Source organism: Rhipicephalus sanguineus, chromosome 6 (genome assembly GCF_013339695.2).
Source record: "Rhipicephalus sanguineus isolate Rsan-2018 chromosome 6, BIME_Rsan_1.4, whole genome shotgun sequence".
Classification (NCBI taxonomy): Eukaryota; Metazoa; Arthropoda; class Arachnida; order Ixodida; family Ixodidae; genus Rhipicephalus; species Rhipicephalus sanguineus.
Window position 1 is genome coordinate 129,234,467 of NC_051181.1, and position 18,091 is coordinate 129,252,557.

The window sequence follows — 18,091 nt, forward strand, 5'->3', positions numbered from 1 at the left end:
GGGTCGAGGACATGCGCACCGTGTCCCCCCAGGTGCAAATTGTAGTATGCACAGTACCGGAAGTACCAGTGCGCAACTTGCAAAGAGCGGTTGTCGACGCAAACAAAGAGATATGACGAATTAGTCGAGAGAAGGGTTTCGAGGTAGTGGATATAAACAGGGAGGTGCACAGGTGGGGTGGTTTTCAAAGAGACATAATTCACTTCGATAAGAGGCTTGGTCATGAGGTGGGCTGGCGACTGGCAGGACGCGCAGTAGCTTTTTTGGGGGGCACGCGGGCCCTTCTGTGTCCGGGGTAGCTAGTAACAAAGAGAACAACCGGGGGGACTCTGACAGGTAGTACTACGAAAAACCAGAAAAAAGGTAAAAGAAAAGGGAGAAGGCGCGTGTTGCAATTAGTAAAATAAATATGCAGGGTGGCAGAAAAAAGGCAAAGTAGTTATATATTGAGGAGCAGTTAAACAAAGAACAGATAGGCGTTTATGCGGCTACAGAAACACACCTTAGAGACTTAAGAGCGACCACATATTAACAATTATGTTTGGGAAGGGTGCAAGAGGATCATATCAGAAAGGAAAGGTGGGGGAGTACGAATGCTAATTCAGCGCGGAGCCAAATAGTTTAGAGTGAAACAGACGTGTTCAGAGCACCTCTGGGTTTTGGGCACAGTAGGTGGAAAGGAAACGTGGCTAGGGGTAGCCTACTTGTGGACGGGGAATAACTGCAGAGAAAAGAATCAGGAGATAGTGAATTGCATAAGTACGGATATTAAGGAATTTGGTAATGGGGCCGAAATCATCCTTCTAGGGGACATGAATGCCCATATACATGACCTTGACGGATATTCAGACACCAATGGGGAGTTACTGCTAGATCTCTGCGAGCAACATAGTATGGAGATAGTTTACACGTGGCCTAAATGCGATGGGCAGATCACGTGGGAAGTCGGAAACGAGCAATCAAGTATTGATTAGTGTCTCATGACTGAAGGAACTTATCACAAACTGAAAGAAATGATAATAGACGAGGAAGGGATTAAAAGCTTGGGTAGTGATCATAAACGAATGACATTAAAAATGGGATATGAAACTGGAAATAAGAGCATGGAATCAAAGTCTGGCAGCTCGTATTTAAATGACAAACAAATAATAAAGATAGCAGCAAGAGTCGAGGAAGAAGTAGGTAAAATACCAGGCAAGGACTGGTAGTATAGTGAGCTGTTACATCTAATGACGAAGGAGATTGGGGGAGAGAAGAAAACTATTTGCTGGAAAGGAAAGAGGAAGCCAAAAATTTGGTGGAACAAAGAAATCCGTGAAGCGATCGATAAGCGACGCGAAGCATCACGGGAGCATAGAAGGGCGAAAAAGGAGAAGCGGCTGCAGGACGAAGTCAACAAAATATGGGAAATATATTTAAAGAAAAAATCCATTGTACAGAAATTGGTCGAGGCAAAAAATAAAGGTGAAAGTGAACGCTGGGTGACAGATATTCACGAAAAAAAGGAGGCCGCGCCTAGGATATTTTAGAGCCACATAAAGGCGCCATGTAGGAAGTCTATCACATTGCAACAACATATTATAGATGAAGGAGGAAATCAATTGGAAGGGTACGGAGCACTAGGCTACATCCTAAAGGTAACAGGCGATTCGTTCAAAAAGAACGTTCAGGGGATTTCCCCGGTGAGTAAAAGTGTGACGGAGAGAGCAACCGAGGAAGAGCTAGTACTGGAGAATTTCAACTGGAAAAAAGGTCGAAGGAAAAATTCCAAAGCGCACTGCCGCGGGTTTAGATGGAGTTACCGTTAGCCTCATTAACGAACTAGGACATAACACTAAAGAAGCACTGCTCAAAGCCGTAGAAAAATGCTTAAAGGACACAGACAAATACCGGACAGTTGGCGAAAAGTAGAATGAACTTAATCCAAGAGAGAAAAGGATTACATTCGCTCGTATAGACCACTAACCATTACATCGGTACTATACAGGTTGGCGATGCAAGCAGTAAAAATGAAAAGAGAAACATGGGCAGAACATAACGATATTTTGGGAGAACTTGAGAATTGATTTCAAGTCGACAGGCGGTTAGACGATAACCTCTTTGTTGAAACTCAGTGTATCTCAGAAATATCTAAAATAGAAAATAGGCCCTCGTACGTGGCTTTTCTAGAAATCACTGGGGCATACGACGGCGTTAATAAGAAAACTTTGTGAGATATATTGAAAGGAATGGGCATAAGCGACGACTGTATACAGCTTTTAGGGAGATATACTGAGAAAATACAGTTTGCATAGAATGGGAAGGAATATGTAGCAAAGAGAACGTTGATATTAGCAAGGGGCTGAGACAGGGATGTCCTTTGTCCCCGCTCTTATTCATGCTGTACATGATGAGTATGGAAAAAGCGCTAGAAGGCAGCAACATTGGTATTAACCCATATATGCCCAAACTCAGAAGAAATGACAAAACAAATATTTTTTTTTCACAAAAAGCGTACTTCTAGTACTTCTACCCTCAAAAGAAAGCACAAGTTCTTTATTTACTTCCAGGTAAACGCAACACTGTTTTTCGAGACGTCCTATACGTAGAGGACACTGGGCATTAGGAGTGCTATGTGCGGGTGTGTTAAGCCTTGAAACATTTCACGTGCACACCGACATTTCACTTCTTCCTCTCCATGACGTATTTCATACAAAGCACGCGTTTGCACGGAGAAAATGGTCGGCACGTGGAAGCATGTAAAGAAAACAATGTCTAGGCTTGCACACGTTGAGAATGAGGCCTGCTTGGTGTGCTGTAGGTGGCGCTAGTCATCAGCTAAAGAAACAGCGATATATGGGTTAATCTGTCACAGAAACAGGGCGGCGTGATGATTGAGCAGAAGCTTCCAGGTTTATTTTATGCGGACGATATCGTCTTATCTGCGGACAGTCGAGATGATATACAGCGGCTGGCGGATATATGCGGAAGGGAAGGTGAAGCTCTAGGACTAGGATTTAGTGTAACGAAGTGTGGATTGAAGGTATTCAACGAACCCTGTGATCAGACGGTGTCAATACAAGGCCAAGAAATACCGAGGGTAAGCGAATACAAGTACCTCGGAGTATGAGTAACGAGAGTGATAGATACATGGAGGTACAGGAAAAAGTCTCGGCAGCAAAAGGAAAGAGGAATGCTGCAATAATGAAGCACAGAGCGTTGTGGGGATACAATAGGTACCAGGTGCTTCGAGGTCTGTGGAAAGATGTAATGGTTCCGGGGCTTACTATTGGGAACTCAGTGGTGTGCATGAGGGCAGAGGTGCAATCGGGAATGGATGTAAATCGAAGGGCTGTGGGACGTCTCGCGTTGGGTGCTCACGGGAAGACGACAAATGAGGCTGTAAAGGGCGATATGGGATGGGCAGGTTTTGCGGCAAGGGAAGCTCAAAGCAAAATAAGGTTCGAAGAAAGGCTAAGGAATATGAAGGAGAGCAGATGGGCAGAGAAGGTGTTCCGTTATTTGTATAAGAAGAGCGTGGACACACAGTGGAGGTCCTGGAGGAAAAGAACTAGGAGGCTCACTAGTAAATATACAGCTGGTAGTGTAAGCAATATGTCAACAAAGAGCGTTAAGCGAAAAGTCAGAGAGGCAGAGAGGATTTACTGGACGGCAGCTATGGAAGAAAAACCGGCTTTGAGTAACTACCCAAAGGGCAAAAATGAAATAAGGAGGGAGGCATTTTACGATAATTCAAGGGGAAGCGCTTTACTGTTTGAAGCGAGATCAGGTTGCCTTAGAACGCGCAGTTATAAAGCGAGATTCTGTAAAGAAGAAGAACAATGCACATGCTGCGGGGAACATAAGGAAACGGCGGAGCATGTTCTGATTGAATGTGGAGATAGCCACCCAGGTGTATGTGTGGGCACGAGCCTACATGAAGCCTTGGGTTTTAGAGAAGACAATGAAAAGCTGAACACACCCGCGATTGAAATAAGTAAGAGACGGTTAAAGTATTGGTGGCAGAAAATTAGAGAGAAAGCACAAAAATAAATATAGAAAAAAAGGACATTCTGCTGTAAAGGGCAGAGAATTGGGCTGAGAATTTACGCTTTTTTTCCTGTAGTAAGATAGATTTAATTGAAGTAGAGACACTATGTTAAGACCAGGGCTAGGCATCCATCCCATCCATCCCTCCAGCCATCCATGCAATGTGTCCGTCGTTTTAAGGAGTTGCGCGTCGGCTTCCGCCAACGTGGTGCAGGGTAGAATGCGCGCCTTCCCACTCAAAAGGACCCTGGTTCGAATCGCAGCTGTAGATGGTGGGTTTTATTCCTAATGTCAACTTTATAGCTGGATTGATTTTACTTTGTTTCTTTAAAAATTAGCATCAGTGATACGTGTTGCTTCAAAAAGTAACGCATAATGTGAAGTAAAATAGAAGGGTCAATCCGCAGCGCAGCAAGCGGATTGACCCTGTTGGGGCGTCACTTTTCGAAGCTCGTTCCGAGCACTCCCCTATTCTAGTACACTCTACCCTCAAGTTACTCTCTCCTGCACTTGCTGTCTACGCTAATCCCCACCGCGGTGTGCCTTATATTGTGGTATCAGAGCATTGAAATGCCGCGAAAGCGAAGGCCAAGTGTATTCAAGGGAAGAGAACAAAAGCCGCTTCGGTGTAACTATCCCAAGTGATTGTTAAGTCTGTAGTCTGGCTCTACGGGTCTAAAAATATCGGACAGCTTCATTGAGATCTGCGCGACACATTAATGCTACAAACGTGAACGGAGACAAACGGACCGACAATATTCTTGTGCTGTATGTAAACATTCGAAAACCACCAGCAAGCCTAGTAATGTCATCTAGCTATGGAACGCTAAGTCTATCAACAAACTGCGCATGAAAGATCAATCATGCGCCAATGCAGGTACGTCCGGCTATCATCGCAGACTGCTCGGCATATACACGTTGCGCGCGAGCGCGGTATTTCAAGATGCAAACAAGTGCTTCTCAGGGCATTTTTAGCGAAGAAAATAAAGCGAGACGGTGCATAGGCGAGGCACAACCTTTACATCGCCCCGCAGCAATGGAACTACGCTACCGTGGGCCTTTCGCGAGACTTCCACGAACCGGCGTCCTGCGTTATGTTGTGCAGTCGGTCACGACTCTCCTGAAGGCCTTCATTTCCTTCTTTAAGCTAAAAAATGTCCATTGTGATTCACCACCAACGGCAAGTATTATTGAACTACGTGCTTCAGTGGCGCCCCATTTTTTTCTAACCCAGGAAAGCACGTAAACAAAAAAGCGCACGTACATCGCGCCAGGAATGCGTGGACAATCGCTGGCATGAACATATATCGACCACGCTGGATGGAGCTTGATTGCTCAGCGAGTGCTCGAAATACCGTTAAACCTCGATGTAATGAATCAGTAAAAACGGCATTTTACTTTGTCATTTCGCAACTTCAGCCAATTGAAATTCGCCCTTTAAGCTAAATATGGTGGCTTCTTCTTCTCTCTATTTTTTGCACGTGAATGCCCCAAAGAATGCTTGAATAATACGGCAGCATAAAAAATAACTGATTTCGATAACGCGAAAAAGAAAACACTTTTTTTTTTACACTGAGATCCGGTGAGGAAGTCCTTTTCACAGTGACCAAACATCACGCGTGAATCCGATAGAACTGGAGGTTATAGAATAAGCGTTCGCAAAAACAGTGTGCAACTGAACCATATGTCCACTGGCCCCAGCAGACCTTTCAATTAATTGTCTCGGTCTTCTCCTGGGTCAGCACTGAATCTTGGCTATATCGAAATCACGGATAAACATGCTTCGTTATATTGAGGATCGACATACATCTATGGTCATGAAGCTGTCAAAAGTGAAAGAGCTTGTTATATCGAGAATTTCGTTATACTGAATTTCGTTATATCGAGGTTTAACTGTACTTCCTCAAAACTTCGGAGACATGACCGCGGTCAATTGCGAGCCTCATAACTGCGTGAACAGGTGTGTCTGGTAGAGGTCGGGTGGCAACGAGGCCGCCGGAAACGCGGGCGGCCCCCGGTGGCAGTGCTGCACGTGCAGCTCTCGTGCAAGGTGCCTCAGTTCTTCCCGCACGCCCTCGATGACCTGCACGAAACATACCTCTCGTTCTGTACGTTTTCTCTTATTCAAAACACTCACAAAAGAAGATCAAAAAAACGGCGTGAAGTGGAAGATGGAAGCTTGCGATGAAAAAATCCGTAAACAGGGGGTGGGTGCTCGAGCCGACGTTTCGACAAGTGGACTTGTCTTCTTCAAGGCTGCAACTGATTTCCTTAGCTATCGTGTGTAGATGCTTCGTGTGTATATGCTTTTTTTTCGCCTTCCTCATGACTCACCCAGTTCGTCACGGCGGCCTCTCCCTCCCCCACTCCCACTCAGGCAGTTGCCCTTCCCTTCTCCCTTGTGGTGGAGAGGGCACGAAGCATATACACACGATAGCTAAGGAAATCAGTTGCAGCCTTGAAGAAGACAAGTCCACTTGTCAAAACGTCGGCTCGAGCGCCCACCCCGTTTACGGATTTTTTCATCACAAAAGAACAGAACGACTTGCATTAAAGGGACCGACAACTGATTTTTCTCGACCCAGTTTTTTACGGCGCGACAGGAAGCTTACCCTTCGTAGCGTTTGTAGCTGCAGTGGTTTATCCTAAAAGCACGTAGTTATTTTATAAGCAGTATTTTTCGATCTGAAAGGCTCCAAACACGCATGAAGGCTTGCTCCAGCAACGCTGAGAATTGATAGCAATGCCGCTAGCCCTTGTGAAAGCCGTCGTTGTTCTGCTTTCGCAGGAGTTACTGTAGCTATGCTTAACCACCTTTATTTTGAGCTTTCCAACCATTTTTGAAAATAGCAAGCTGTTACAATGAGATGATGTGGCATTATACACCTTCTCGGATTTGTACAGCGTTGTGCGCGCCTGCGACCAAGGTTGCCTGCGCTTGTGTCATGGATGGCTTTTCGCGGCATGGGATCATTACGCCAAGCGAAGGCAGCGCCACTTTGTTGCATACAACTAACGCAGGCCTATATGTACATTTTTATGGAGTAATATCTCTTAATATAAAGAAATTAACAATATTTCAGTACTAACAGAAAAGTCATCGAACGCATACACCAATCAATGGTCACGTAACCGGCTTCATCGGACCGTGTATGATTTTGCCGCCAGAGGCGCCAAAGGTCATTTTTCGTGACTTTTAATGAAGAAATAAAAATATAAATCCGCCTCTCACGAGATAAACAGGGTTGGTTTGAGTCATTGCGACGGACAATCTTTCCATCAGTGCAGTCATCTCATTTCATGTTCTGGGCAGTTGTCGGTCCCTTTAACATCATAGACTGCAACCTGTACTCAACGTGACAGAAATAGAAAGATGAATACGACAAGCTGTTCGTGTCGAGCACAAAGCAACAAAGATGCACTCAAGTCAAGTCTGTTTCACCACACATGCACAGTGTGCCCCAGCTATCTCTAGCCACAGTTTAAAAATATGCCGACGCACTGTGTGACGACGCGACCAAATGGAGGTTGCTGACTATTGCCTGGAGTACGTCACAGTATTTTTTGTGTTCTCTTTGATTGCCTAATTAGGCATGTTTAATTACCTAACTTTTGAAGCAACTCATCTGGGCAAAAAATTCCAATCCCAGGCGAAAATTTGGAGTGGGATTTCAAGTGGTTCAAAGCGGTACCACTTGCTTTGAAGTGGCCATTGAAGTGGTACCACTTGGACAACAAGTGGTCCCACTTGCTGCCAAGTGGTTTCAAAGTGGTCCCACTTGCGTTCAAGTGGTCATTGAAGTGGTACCACTTGGACAACAACGGGTCCCACTTGCTGCCAAGTGGTTTTTAAAGCGGTTCCACTTGCTTTCAAGTTGTCATTGAAACGGTGTCACTTGGACAACAACCGGTCCCATTTGCTACCAAGTGGTCCCACTTGCTTCAAGTGGCCATTAAGACGGCACCATTTGAACAACAACTGGTGCAACTGTGTGCCAAGAGGCCACAATTAGTTCAATTTGCAGTCCAGTGGTTCCTTAAGTGGAATAGTAACTAGCCAAATTCCTCAAGTGATTAAATGCAGGGTGTGTATTCATAAGTAAAGGTGACTTTGGATGTTCGTCACACTGTGTATATACATGGGCACATTTTACAACCGTGACTTAAGTGCTCCGTACGGCTGGGTTGAAAATAAGAATAAAGCTGGGAAAAAACGCACTTTGATTCGACCTTTGCATTACACGTGCGTCCGATCGACACGGCGTTACAAACCATACACACGGCCAACGAGGTGCTTGCTCGGTTTGGTCATACTGAGCAGTTGCGCAAATAGCTAGAATTCAAAGCATGCGGCTACCTCCCTGCAAAAAGGAGCCTTTCTTTTTCAACATTCGCCACTGTCTGCCACGGTGGACGCCGCTCTCATAACCACAATGTTTGTTCATCTCAGTAGCATTAGCCTCGTATCATGTTTTGATGTTTTCTGACAGTAATGCTAAATAATGCCTTATAGTTTATCATTTCTATACTACATAATAAAGGTTGTATTTTTTTAGTTACACTTAACAGCATTACGGCGGCCCAATATACCGTATAAATTATTAGGACGCCGTAGCAGCCGTAGTTTCGTACAGCACATGGCGGCTAGTCCTGGTTAGAGTGTCCAAAGCGCCGGCTCGCGTGTGGGCCTTTTGCGCTGAACTGCCGCGCCGCGCCGCTGCTGCGCCGGACCCGTTAAAGGACTTTAGGACCCGTGGGCTTTCCGCGCTCGGGAAGCGCGCGGAAAGCGAGGGGCGTCTGCTGCGAGCTCTAGTTTTTTGCGCTGAGTTTGCACACAGGACACTCGAAGTCTATTTATTTTGATAATGCGGTGCGGAATGGAGCTTATCCATCTTTAAGAGTTGTGATAATGCGGGGGCAACAACAGAATGCAAAAATAAAATCGTGTGAAGCGGCGTAGCCTAGTGCCGGTGATAGAGTTCGAGAACATTGGTGTGTGCATAAAAGTGCGCGAAACAAACACGTACAAGGAAAGAACGAAAAAAAAAACTTATTTTCACGGGTAATCGCGAATATCATCACGCACGCAAGAATTACGAGTAATAAAAAAAAGTAAGTTACACGCGCAGTGACCGCTTCGCACTACGAGCTTTTTACTCATGGTGGCGAGTGGTTTGCTAGCCATATGCACACCGCTTTATTCGACAATTTGTTAGCCTCCCCTAGCACATTAATATGGACAAAGCACACCGAGAAGACGTAAAGGAAACAACAGAAAGAGCAGAGACGGACATACGACCGCAATGCTGTTGGCTTATTTTTGCTTCTGAGGTAGCGTACAATAAGGCTCACCGTGCGCAAACTTTTGAAAGAAAAGCAATGCCAGGTAAACTAACCTTATTCCACAAGTTTTTGCATAAAAGGCGTAATATAGAAAATGCTTTACAAATCCCCCCCCCCCCCAATATCATGAAAAAAGTTACAAATACCCCCATTCTTGCTGTACAAGTCAAGTAGCTGCCTCAACGAAAATACGGTAAGAAATTTACAAATATGACAGTGTAATCCCTCAATCACTTCAGAACATTGTTCAAATACAGAGATCTCTTATTTACTTAGCCTGAAAAAAAATGCAACATGCGATTATATATATATATATATATATATATATATATATATATATATATATATATATATATATATATATATATATATATATATATATATATATATATATATCTGACTGTGGTTACTCATGCGTCGGCCTATCAGCATCTACATGCTGGTAGAAACAAGGCCGACGCATGCGATCCCTCCAGGGATCGCTGAACATCAGTATGAAACGTTTGCGCGAGAGAAGTGCATTGCTTCAAGCTGCACCATACGAAAGGAAAACAGTTTCAAGCAACTCATTCACGGTTCTCGGAGGTTAGCGTTCGCGCGGTTGAGACACTTTACAAAAAGATTGTTTCCGCGGTAATTGAGTGCGCGTCAATAGGGCACCCGACCGCACTTTCCCGCTTTTTCCTGATGAGCTCAATATAGCGCCCATCACGCTTTCGTCCTGAAGCTCCGGAGTACCTAAACAGCGCGTCTGGTTATCTCTTTACTAAATATAAAGAGATGACCAGACGGGTAAAGCAAGCCTATTTGTCCCGCAGACGCGTGCAATCATCAGCCGCTCCGAGCTGAGAATCATGTTTGTTTTAGGGCGATCGATCGTATACATGAAGTAAGGCATACACGATGTTGCACTGCTATAATTTCATTTACTTTAATTGGTTTGTCTAGCTTTTTTTAAAGGCAGAAGCCTTAGATGCCTCATCAAACACGAAAATTGACCGTCGGCGTCCGGCGTCGCCAACACGAGCAATGCACAAAATCATCCCGTGATGACGTCACCCTGATGTCACAGATCGACAAAATTTGTTCATGTTTACGTGGGAAGCAGCGCAAATTAGACAAGGCACGAAAAGGAACGTAGAAGAAAATAAGAAAAAAATGCGTCTCGATACCCTACGCGCACAAAATAGCACACAATCTAAAGAAGGTTGGCAGCAGGTACGGCATAAATGTCGTGTTTTCTGCGCCAAACAAACTCGGAAAAATATGTGCCAAGCTAGATAGAAAATTGTCGACAAAAAAGGATCGTTTTCAGTGCAACATTAAACATGCTTCTCCGTTTGTAGAGTGTAAGACTGCAGTAGTTTATTGTTTGCCTATGTCATGTAGAAAGATGTACATCGGTCAGACTGGCCGTTGCGTTAACACAAGGCTGTCTGAACACAAGAGATCACTAACAAATAATGCGTATTCTCACATTAGACGGCATTGCTTGGATTGTGGATGCAAGCCGCTGTTCTCTGAAACGATAATACTCTCCAATCACAAGGATCAGCTAACCAGGGAAGTGATCGAAGCTTTCCATATCACAAAAAGAAAAAATGACTGCATCAGCCAGCCATCCGTAGTTCTGAGTGATAGCGAAGTGTCTTTTTTGGAAAATCATTGAAAAAAACCGTTGTAATATGTAAGTCATGGCCACACGTGGTACACCTGCATGTATGTTTATTAACTATGTTTTCTTCGAAATAAACTAGTTGCGAGTGCAGCGGTCGTCCTGTCTTTCTACGTTCCTTTTCGTGCCTTGTCTAATTTGCGCTGCTTCCCACGTAAACATGAACTATCACCAACTCGCCCAATTTTCAACTTTACTGGACAAAATTTGTGAAGCCGCAATGGCGTCATCGTACGGCACTCAACGTGACGTCATATGATGACGCCATCACATCATATGATCGCTTTGCATTGCCTGCGTGATCTGGGGCCGATCACGGAGGCAATGTAAAAGCAGGTGAGGTGCAGAAAGCTTGCAATGCCTTTGATCCTGTGGGCAGTCCGAAACCACGTTATGCGCAGAAAGCTTTCGGAGAGGGGCGGGGGAGGATCAGTGCATCGACTGACGAAAAAGAAGGTGGCTTTCGTTTTCGAGCCCTCTCAGGCGAATTGCATAAAGTACCGTGTTTTGTTTTCATGTGTTTTTATCACCTGACGGAGACAAATCGTCAGCCACACATCGTCAGAATTATTTCTCGGCGAAGAAAGCGGGTTTGCGTGCCACACGTCATATTATTGTTAGTCGTAACGCAAATGGCAAGCATGTCAAGTTAGTGATGCCATGACCTATCTGTCATGTTAGGCATACATTCGTGCCCCTCCATGCCAATTTTCGTGTATACCAAGTGAACGAGACGCGAGTTCCGCGAGTAATTTTAAATGCAAAGCATTTCTTAGCGAACCTTTGGCACTTTGATCTATCTATTCTGTCTGTCTGTCTGTCTGTCTGTCTGTCTGTCTGTCTGTCTGTCTGTCTGTCTGTCTGTCTGTCTGTCTGTCTGTCTGTCTGTCTGTCTGTCTGTCTGTCTGTCTGTCTGTCTGTCTGTCTGTCTGTCCGTCCGTCGTCTGTCCGTCCGTCCGTCCGTCCGTCCGTCCGTCCGTCCGTCCGTCCGTCCGTCCGTCCGTCCGCCTACGTCTGGGTGCTCTTATGATCACCTCCTTAACTTGGTGTAGACCAAAATTGGTATGGGAGGGTAAGAGGATCTCACGAATATGACTGTAGGGTCATGGCATGAATAACCTGAAAATTCTGTCACGTACGTCGTCAAACCCTTTCCTCCAGACACGTGTGGCACATACCCATTCACTACGGCTTGCGGTGTACGGGTATGCGCCACAGGTAATTGACAATTTATATCTACCCAGGAACGACGAGAACAGACATTGGTAATTTAAATGCGAGAGCGTTAAGAAAAACCGACATCGGCAGCGTTGACGCGACGAATGGAAAGAATAATAATTAGGATACCAGCAGGAATCGAACCCAAGCATTCTGCGTGGCAATCAGGTATTCTACCGCAGCCACGCCAGGTCTGTAAACTGGTTTGGAAAAACAGCCTATGCAGGCTTAATTTCGGTGCAACATCGACTGCGGTTGTGGTGCTGGCTATCTAATTTTACAAGAAAGCAATAAACATTACATATGTACTCCTACGATATAGCCGTCATATCAGAATAACATCTGTGGTTCTAGTGTTGGCTCCGCTTTTGTTGCAGTCTAATGAACATTAAATTAATTTTTTTGTATTTCTATGATTCAGCAAGCTATATTGAAGCAATATTCACATGACTGCACCATAAAGTGCACTCAGTTTCGATAATAATCACGACTGTGCTCCATAGTTAGTGCTGAAGTTACGTCACACTATATGAGTTACCCTTTAAACGCCAGTGTTGTCGACGTGTCTGGTAAGCCCACGATGTGCACACAGGTACTACACTCACAAAAACACGTTGATCCGCCTCGTAACGCTTGGCTCAAAGTCATACAATACAGCATAGAAGTACTCGCTGACTGCTTCGCATGAAACCGATTCCCACAACACGTGGGATCTGCCGAATTTTTTTTTTACTTTTGGTGCCGCGGCAACGCAGATGGACACATTCGGCTTCGCATGAAAAGGCTTGAAACAGCAGAGTGCGGGAGGCAGCATTGTAAAACAAATCGAACGCACGAAATAAAAGAAAGGATATGAAGGGTCGCGTAGCATGAGCTAGGCCATTTACGACGTGCATATCTGCTACGTTCTCCTGGTTATCTCCATTTTATTCGCTCCTGCAGCAAGTTATACGTTCCTCATTCCACACGAAAGTAAATTAAGCGCGTTCTCTCACGATGAAGTGCGCGCAGAATTCGTTCCTCAAACAGCCGCGTAAGTGTAGACCATTGTGGTTGCAAACAAGCTGAAAGTAAATGTACAAAATCCCCGTTTCACAACACACAAACGCGTTCTCTGTGCGATGAGTCGCTGCAGTATTATGTTGTAGTGATGAAGTATTAAATATTGCCCAAATTGCCGCAGTTTTGGCTAACAGCGGCCAAAATATCAGGCGCGTAGCAGACGCTCGCCGCTTTGGCGCGGCTTCCGCTGCGTAGGAAGTCCACGGGTCCGGCACGGCAGCGCCGCGGCGCGGGAGTTCACCGCAAAAACCCTCACTCCTCCCATGTGTGTACGGTGTGCTCGCTAGCGTAGCAAGTTACCTCGGGGAACCTGTGTGAAATTACCAAGGAATAGTTATTTTTGGACAGTTTATCTGTGAAAAGTGTTACAAGGCAAGATCAGCTTGTTCAAGCGGTTTTTCTTGGTGTACTAGTGCTGTGTATTAGATTCATCAGCACCGATCGAGGGACACCGATTCATTTCCTCAGCTCTGATTCTTCCATTTTACGGTAAGTACTGCATTTATATATATATATATATATATTTGAAGCATAAGTGAACGTTTATCCCGAATATACGTGTGCTTCATTAAGCACGGTGTCGTTGTACCTTGCTGTATGCGATGTTTATATATGCGTGAAGTGCATACCGGTTCGTGCAAGCACCTGCAAGTGCCATGTACTATCACTGTGCCTAATGCCGCACATGCGTCTATGCATCATACGCTCGTGAATTTATGCGACGTATATTCAGAGTATGGTTCAAAATATATACATCAATAATGGTTACATGCTTCATCTAGCCAGCAAATTGGGCTGAAGGCACACGATAAACTGTGCAAGTGGGTATATCTTGATGGCTGCGCGTTTATGCGATCCATGTGATTTTGTTAAATACACTTATGCTAAAATTGAGTTTTATGAGTCATTGCTTTAATTTTCACTCACTATGTACAAATATTTCTTTCAGGTGGTGAACAAGGATATGTGCAAACACATTCCACATCTCAAGATATACTCGAACGACATCTGCTGCAAGCGTTCAAATAAGTGCGGTTGTTTCACCATCATGCTGCTTTCGCTGTGATAGTTGACTGGACCAGCAGGTCCCGTGGTCGATGAAAGTAGGAACCGGCTAAGTGACATGCAGTCGGAGCCAGCGCGAGATCTGTCCAGATTGAAATGTGATCGATGTGAACATTCATACTGGTATTTTCAGTTTAAAATGTTCCATTCCAGCTGGAAGAATTCCCAATTTCAAAGTCCAGTTGGAAATAGAAACAATTTCTCCAAGATATCCCACTTCCCGAGTGGTTACACTTGCCAAGTCGTCCCCTTTTCCGAGTGGTTCCACTTCCCTAGTGGAACCACTTGAAGTTGTGTATTGAACCTTGACTACAAGTGGAACCACTTGGCAAGTGGTTCCACTTGTTGTCCACTTGGGATGAGAAAGTTGTAGATCAGCTCCCAAAACGTCCGTTTAGACAGTTTCGAACTTTCGGTCTATTAAGTATTAGTGTTTTGGACAACAAGGTTCCACTTGTTGTCCACTTGGGGTGAGAAAGTTGTAGATCAGCTCCCAAAACGTCCGGTTAGACAGTTTCGAACTTTCGGTCTATTAAGTATTAGTGTTTTGCTGCTTACTACAGATGCCTGCGAAATACAAAAAATACCACGGGACAGGCCCACTAGCGCCCCTATGCGCGCCATGATTGCAGTGCTCCCTAACGTTACGCGTACGAACGGTATGATTCCTTCACAGCGGTTCATTACAGCGATAAGCAGACGCAGCGGTTATCGCTTGTGTTGCCGCTAGCAAAACGTGCGTCATGGCACAGCCCTGTCGAGGCAGCGCACCCGGCCAAATGCTGTATGGTCGTTTTCACGCGGAACGTTAGGGAGCAAGGGAGCACTGCAATACGCCGCGCAAGCGGGCATGTCACGTGTTATTGTTTTTTTTTTGTATTTCGCGGGCATAAGCAGCAAAACACTAATACTTAATAGATACAAAGTTAGAAACTGTCTAATCGGACGTTTTGCAAAATGGTCTACAACTTTCTCAATAGAATTTTTTCCCAGCTCCTTTAGTTAACTTAGTTAAAAGTTAGTTAATTAAACAAGCCTAATTAGGCAACTAAAAAGAACACAAAAATACTGTGACGTACTCCAGGTAATAGTCAGCAACCTCCATTTGGTTGCGTAGTCATAGAGCACGTCGGCATATTTTTAAACTCTGGCTAGAGATATTAGGGGCACCCTGTGGGGCATCCACTCTCAAAGGCGGATGCACGCAAGCCAGTAACCAATGAGCGCGTGTTCTGGACTGACGTTATAAGGTCATACGATGGCCGGGTCACCGACCCGGCCATCGGAGACTATTTTTTTGGTCGCGGAGGCAACGTTGACATCAAAACACGAGTACCTGAATGCGTAGCTGCTCCACTTCTTCGGGCAACAGTGGTCCACAGGAGGAGGAGGGCTGTGCCGTGGTAGGCCTTGCCGGCACGCCCTTGAAGATGTCCCGCCTGAGCGTGTCCAGCTGCCTCACGTTGTGCGCTGCCTCGCGCTTGCGATCTTCGCGGAGCTCGAACCTGAACACACGACAGCCATGCTCGACGCTGTGGAAACTAATTTTGCAGTTAGTGGTTCATCATAAGTGCATTTGGCATAGCGCAGGAGTCTCAAGCTCCCCTTACCTAGCGGGCCGCAGTCACGAAATTTAGTACCGCAGGGGCCCGGACAGTAAAGAATTTTGAGGCGGGGGAAGGGGGAGTGTTGATAAGATGCCACCTAATGCTGCCATTCGAAATAACGCAATTACCATATCTCATATACGCATAATCTCTGAAGGGGATTTGGCGTCAGAATTCGAGAAACATGTCTACACTGATCTCCAGAATGACCGAAATTTGGGCGCCCATTCTCAGATATACAGATCTAACAGCGAAACTGTTTAAGCTATGGGTAACTTGTGCTCCGTCGTGCAAAGCTCCACAGGTGGGTAAGCGCCACAGGAATTGGGCAAGCCCCACTACCGAGTACAGCAGGTGCGAGCGTTAGAAGAGAACTCTGCTAGGCGAAGTGGATCACGTGGAACATGTGAAAGAGACAGAGAGAGAGAGAGAGTTAGAGAAAGAAAGAGAAAGAAAATATTGTCACGGGCGGAGAAGGGGAGAGAATGACGAAGACGAAATTCTGAGCGGAACGCGCTTAGGCTGCGGCAGCGTTGTACGTTTTTGCTGTCAAATATACCCTGTGTATATAGTTTCTTCCCCGTAACATCTTTGGTGGAGGTGCTGGGTACGACTCGCTATACAGCACCTGGAACTGGATCTTCGCAGCCGACGGCGCGTTGCTGCTACCACGATGACAGACCAAGCCACACAATGTGAACAAGATCCGTCATGCCCACAGCCGATCGTTGTAGTGCACCCCCGTGATCCTGAAACATTCAATGGCCCAAGTGGCGTGGACGTCGACAACTGGCTGGCTCTGTATGAGCGCCTCAGCAGCAGCGACCACTGGGACCCAACGCTGATGCTGGCAAACACCCTCTTCTACTTGCGTGGCACTGCAAAACTCTGGTACGAGAGTTGACAAGTTGGGATGTCTGCAAGCAAAAATTACGCGATTTATTCGGGAAGCCTATCAGACGACAAGGGGCCGCGAAGAAAGAGCTCGCAACTCGTGTTCAGACATCCACAGGCGTACATCGCGTACATCCAGGACGTGTTGGCTTTGTGCCGCAAGGTAGACAAGTACATGCCGGAAGAGGACAAGGTCGGACACATACTAAAGGAAATTGCCGATGAAGCCTTTAATTCTCTGTTGTGCAAGGATTGCTCGACTGTGGAGTCGGTCATTGCAGAATGTCGTCGCTTCGAACAGGCAAAAAGTAGGCGCATCATACACAGGTTTGACCGTACTCCCACCACGGCGGCTACATCCTCCTGCGAAGATTTACCCACGCTACATCAACCACCAGCTCCGGAAAACGTCACCAGGATTGTCCGTCGCGAACTCGAAGCTATGGCTCCCGTTATGTCCAACGACAGCAGTCCCGGAAACAGTCTCCCTACTGTTTCATTAATACAGGCCGTGGTCCACCAAGAGGTCGCGAATATGGGCATTTCACCAACCTTTCAAAGTGCTAATGCTACTCCCAACTCGGCTTCTGCAGTCGTTGCTGCTGATCCTCCGAACCTCCCCTCCGCGCCTCGACAAAACCCAGACGAATGGCGTACACCTGATGATCGGCCCATATGTTTCCCGAACGTGCGCCATATGCTCCGTCCTTCCGCGCTGAGACAAGTGAGGAAGCGTTTTTCAGAACATCTAACCAGCCGATCGCCATCGCCCCAGCGTCGTCAGTCCCGCTCGCCCCAACCTCGCCGCTTTCAGTTTCCCTTTGACCACCACTCGGGAAACTAGCCGGTGCAGCCCCCCGAGGTGACGCTGCATGCACGACTTGGACTGCAAATCCTCTCGTTACTCCTGACAAGCGATGGAACCTTCTTGAAATTCTCGTTGATAGTTTACCTGTGACTGCTCTTCGATACCGGTGCACAAATATCCGTCATGAGCTCAAACTTCCGCCACCGCCTCCAAAAAGTTATGACGCCCGCGATTGCTCCTACCGTCCGTATAGACGTCAGACTCTGGAGTTTCCAAGACGTGTGGCGCCACCTGTCGGAGAAGTATTGAGTAGTGCATAGACCGACTCCCTCGCACAGTTTGCTATGGGACCAGGTGCAACTAGCGAGCGCAAAACAACGATTGAGCTTA

General features: G+C 46.0%; 1 long non-coding RNA gene across 1 annotated transcript in view; it reads right to left on the bottom strand.

Moving 5' to 3' along the window:
• Positions 1 to 4,648: 4,648 nt before the first annotated feature.
• LOC119396395 (uncharacterized) overlaps positions 4,649 to 18,091 on the bottom strand; it is a 28,245-nt gene continuing 14,802 nt past the window's right edge. The window contains exons 2-3 of the long non-coding RNA XR_005184429.2: positions 15,729 to 15,897; positions 4,649 to 6,112 (exon numbers count right to left, since the gene is read on the bottom strand). This is a non-coding gene — a long non-coding RNA (uncharacterized LOC119396395). The remainder of the gene's footprint in view (positions 6,113 to 15,728; positions 15,898 to 18,091) is intronic.